The sequence below is a fragment of the Puma concolor genome, chromosome B2 (assembly GCF_028749965.1).
Source record: "Puma concolor isolate L17-30 chromosome B2, mPumCon1.1.hap2, whole genome shotgun sequence".
Taxonomy (NCBI): Eukaryota; Metazoa; Chordata; class Mammalia; order Carnivora; family Felidae; genus Puma; species Puma concolor.
In genome coordinates this window covers 36,360,753-36,365,648 of record NC_141671.1, presented here as the reverse complement: position 1 = coordinate 36,365,648, position 4,896 = coordinate 36,360,753, and the positions used below count along the sequence as shown (strand labels likewise).

General features: G+C 50.3%; 1 long non-coding RNA gene across 3 annotated transcripts; it reads right to left on the bottom strand.

The window, feature by feature from the left end:
* Nucleotides 1-852: 852 nt before the first annotated feature.
* On the bottom strand, nucleotides 853-4,318 carry LOC147580918 (uncharacterized). Of its 3 annotated transcripts, none has more exons than XR_015251206.1 (3): nucleotides 3,072-4,318; nucleotides 2,357-2,501; nucleotides 853-2,244 (listed from the first exon to the last, which is right to left on the bottom strand). It is a non-coding gene; the product is annotated as an uncharacterized LOC147580918 (long non-coding RNA). The 3 variants fall into 3 exon arrangements; XR_015251204.1 differs by having other exon boundaries at nucleotides 853-2,260; nucleotides 3,072-4,316; XR_015251205.1 differs by having other exon boundaries at nucleotides 853-2,166; nucleotides 3,072-4,311.
* Nucleotides 4,319-4,896: the final 578 nt, after the last annotated feature.

The following is a 4,896-nucleotide window of genomic DNA, read 5'->3' as shown; positions in this document are numbered from 1 at the left end:
TTACGACTCTCACGGTTGGTGAGATCAGGGCCTGCGTTGGGCTCTGTGCTGAGTGCGGAGCCTGCTTGGGATGCTCTCTCTCTCTGTCCCAACCCCACGACTCACTTTCTCTCACCTTCTCTCAAAATAAATAAATGTTAAAAAAAACTGGGGCACCTGGGTGGCTCGGTCGTTTAAGCGTCTGACTTCAGCTCAGGTCAGGATCTCGTGGTTAGTGAGTTCTTCTGTCCCCGCCCCCCCCCTCAAAAATAAATTAAAAAAAAAAACTAAAAAAATAAGTAAATGATTTAAAAAACCCTTTCACACTGTTCTCAAGCTGCAGTGTATGAGGGACCCAGCTCTTCACATCCTTGTCAGCATTTGTAGTTAACTCTATTTTTTATTTTAGCCACTGTTGTGAGTTGAACGTGCCCCCCCCCCCCCAAAAGATATGTTCAAGTCCTAACCCCCAGGAGGGGGTGAATGTGAATGTGAGCTTATCTGGAAATAAGGTCTTTGCAGATATAATCAAATTAAGGAGCAGTCATACAGGATTAGGGTGTGCCCTAAATCCAGTCACTGGTGTCCTTCCAAGAAGGCCATGCCAAGGCACAGACAACACAGGGAAGAAAGCCATGTGACAAAAGAGGCAGAGTGATACAGCTACAACCAGGGAACACAAGGATTGTTAGCAGCCCCAAAAGCCTGGAAAAGCAAGGAAGAATTCTTCCCTAGAGCCTTCAGAGGGAGCCCAGCCAACACTTTGATCTCAGACTTCTAGCCTCCAGAACTGTGAGGGAATACATTTCTGTTGTTTTCAGCCACCCGGTTTGTGGTGATTCGTTATGCAGCCCTAGGACACCCCTGCACCCATTCCAGCAGGTGCTGGTGAGGCCTCAGTGAGGATCTCATTTGCATTTCCTTTTTTTTTTTTTAATTTTTAAAGTTTATTTATTTATTACTTGTGAGAGAGAGAGAGAGAGAGCACGAGTCTGGTAGGGGCAGAGAGCGGAAGAGAGAGAATCCCAAGCGGGCTCTGTGCTATCCGAGCAGAGCCCGACCCGGGGCTCGAAATTACAAACCGTGAGATCATGACCGGAGCTGAAACTAAGAGTCGGCCTGAGCCACCCAGATGCCCCCTCATTTGCATTTCTTGGTGGAAAATGATAGCGAACGTGATTTTATGTGCTTCCTTGCCATCCTCTTTGGTAAAGGGTCTGTTCGTGTCCAATGCCCATTTCCAGCTTGGATTGGTTTGGGTTTTTTCACTGTTGGATTTTGAGAGTTTTTAAAAGTATCGGTCCTTTGATAGATGTGTGTTTGGCATTTGTTTTTATGGTATTTCACCAAACTGTTGGTTCGTGGTGGACTGGAAATTTTACAAAAACAAACTGGTCCTTCACCTCGGATGGTTTGAGAAGCACAGCCTTGGTATGTTTCCCTTCTCTTTCCTTAAGGCAACAGCACACATACAGTGTTGCCTCCTGACGTTTTCCCCCAGATACTTTGCTGTAAATAATTTCTCAGCTTGCTCTGTATCTTTATGATTACCATTTTCAGTGTTTGCAAAATATGCTGGAGAAGGACCGTGCTGCAGCTTACCCAGTCAGGTGTCAAGGTGAGGCCACTGGGAGACTCAGGGACAGCTGCAAGCGACTGGCTTTTTCTTATTTATTTATCTTTATAAATAACTGTTTTGTTTCAATTTGTTAAATGTTTACTTATTTTTGAGAGAGAGAGAGAGAGTGACAGAGCGTGAGTTGGGGAGGGGCAGAGAGACACAGAGACAGAATCCAAAGCAGGCTCCAGGCTCCGAGCAGGCAGCACAGAGCCCAACGTGGGGCTCGAACAGACGAGCCACGCGATCATGACCTGAGCTGAAGCCGGACGCTGAACGGACTTGAGCCACCCAGGCGCCTCTTTTTCTTAGATTTTGGATGTTATTTTTTAGTTCCCTTTCTCACCAGTGTAGCTTGGCTTGCTCTTTTATTAGGATTCCGGGTGCTGGTTGCCACATTCCTTATCTGCAGGAAAACAAAAGTTCCCTGGTGCTGAATGGAAATTCCCCTGGGAGCGTGGCTTTCATAGTCCCAGCCGCCAGACGGTACAGCAAGAGCAGAACTTGACCTTCGTTTCATCCCAGTGGCTCCAAAGCAGGGGTAGCAGTCGGTGAGAAAGACACAGATCCTTTGAAAGGACAGACATGTGCCTCAAAGAGCATCCGGGAACCGTGTACTAAGGGTCAAAGCCAGCCTGCTCAAAATGCTGAAAATGGATGGTCCTGAATAAGGGGATCACAGAGAAGATGCCAGGCCTCCTTCCCTCACACCCAATCTGATTTATGCCCCTCCCTCTGCACCCCAGGCCGCCTGCTCACCTGGAAACCGCCGTCCTGGTTTTTCAGACCCGTGTTTTGGGCAACTGCCAACACGCTATCTCCTTCCCTTCTCCTCCTTCTGGTGCTGAATCAAAGAGTCGCCCCTCTTCTGGTCTCCCTCATCTTGCTCCTCACTCTCTTCAGCCTGAAGCAAGGGATGTGACATCTGCAGCTTGTCACGAACCCCCCGGGGCAGATTCACCCGAGCCCCTCCAAGGCCCCTCTACCTAGTGCTGTTGGGAAGTGAACTGAGTCAGGAATGGCTCCATCCAGAGTCAAGTCTCTACTGCCATTATGGTGCTTTTGTGGGGGGGGGGGCGTGGCGGGCAGCTCTGGAAGCCAATTTCATCCCCCCCATACTTTCCCAGCTTGTGGAATAACTTCCTGCCTTTGCCTCCCCTTACCCCCAAATCCTGGGCCCTCACACCTCCTTCCCGTCATTCTGCCACAAACTAAAAATGATACCTCTGTGTGGAAACCCTTAGCGTTCTTTCTTTCTGAAGCAGTTTCGAGGACCCTTCTCCTCAGTCTTCCCCCTAAGATGGTGGGGAGTGTGCGTGTGCCCGGGGAAGGGAGCCACCACGGGCGGGCCACCTGGCTCCTGGGAGCTGGTGGGTCTGAATTCCTGAGGGCACGGGCCTCATCACCTAGAACCCACAGTATCTGCACCTCTAGGACTCTCTGGGAAGCCCACCTTCTTCATACGATGAGTTACCTTTGTGATTCTGGGTCCTGCCTTCAGAAGGACAGGGCCCAGCAGGCACCTGGGTGGCTCACTTGGTTGAATGTCCGACTTTTGGTTTCAGCTCAGGTCATGATCTCGTGGTTTTTGGAATGGAGCCCCACATCAGGTTCCACAATGACAGCACGGAACCTGCTTGGGATTCTCTTTCCCTCTCTCTCTGCTCCTCCCCAGCTTGCATGTGCTTTCTCTCTCTCAAAATAAATAAATAAACATAAAAAATGATAATAAATAAAAACGGACACTTGAATGACCAAATTCACTTAAAAATAATGGCAGGGGGCACCTGGGTGGCTCAGTCAGTTGGGCATCCGACGTCGGCTCAGGTCATGATCTCACAGCTTGTGGGTTCGAGCCCCGCGTCAGGCTCTGTGCTGACAGCTCAGAGCCTGGAGCCTGTTTCGGATTCTGTGTCTCCCTCTCTCTCTGCCCTTCCCCCACTTGCACACGCATGCGCGCTCTCTCTCTCTCTCTCTCTCTCTCTCTCAAAAATAAACATTAAAAAAATAAGAATGGCAGTCTCAAAACTTGCCTCTACAGATAGGACTGATATGTTAAATATAGTGCCTGCCCCCGTGTGAGGGCAGAAGCAGGTCGGAGCCACCCAGGCTCTAATCTCGTCATTCACTAGCTGGGCAAGTCATTTACCCCTCAAACCTCACTTCGTACGTACGTAAAATGAGATAACACGAACCTCAGAGAATTTCTGGGGAGATTCAACAAAATGAAGGCCAGGGCACCTGGGTGGCTCAGTCTGTTAAGCATCTGACTTCAGCTCAGGTCATGATCTCATGGTTTGTGAGCTCCAGCCCCGTTTTGGGTGACCCCGATTCGCTCTCTCTCTCTCTGCCTCTCACTCACTTGTACCCTCTGTCTCTCTCTCAAAAACAAATAATAAAACAAACAAACAAATAAATAAATAAAATGAAGGCCAAACACTTGGCACTTGGTAAACAGGAACTGTTTTGAATAGGTGGAAAGAGGCAGGAGTTTCCCAGGAGCTGAATGGGATCTGCTACTCTTCTGGTCTGAAGTTGCATGGCTCAGGGAATGGGGGCTGGGGGGCTCTGAGGAGAGGGCATCACCCCCAGGAGGGGACCACAGCGTATTACCCCAAAGAGGAAAGCTTAGCTGCCTAGCTGACACCGAATGTTAACCCGGCCCCAGCTTTTTGCAAGACCCACAGAGGCTTCCTCTCTGTGCCCCCCCCCCCCCCCCCCCCCCCGCCAAAAAAACAAGCTCAGCCAATTCCCAAAGCTTGTGGCTGGGAGCCCTCGGCCTCAGCAGGGCTGGCGTCTGGCCCAGACCTCTCCTGGTCTGCTGGCTTCTTGGTGCAGAAAATTCCTGATGGAGCACAGCTGTCCCAGGCCTCCCCGGGACTCTAATGGGACATAAGTGGCCCTCTTTGATGCTGCTGACCTTTCTGTCCCACGTGTCTTCAGTCAACTAGGACCTGTCAGCTTAGGGTGACTTGGGCCCAGTTCTATGCTGAATTTCTTCTCGTGAATATGCATGCACCCTTAGCTTAAAACTTCCACTGTTCTGGAGCCATAGTGCTTTGGGACACGTCCCCGGTGTCCTCCCAACTTTTGCAAGTAAAACCCTTCCTTTTCCCACTCTTTGGCTTGGTTGTGTCTCTGCGCTTCACACCTACCAAGAAGGGGACCCAACTTGGGGGACCGTATTTTGGATACCCGGTTAGGACATAACCCTTTGGGGTCCTCCAGCTCTCAACAGGTGACTGACACGGTAGGCAGCTCACTGAGGTCATGCAGTCTGTGTTGCTGGGGAACCTGCG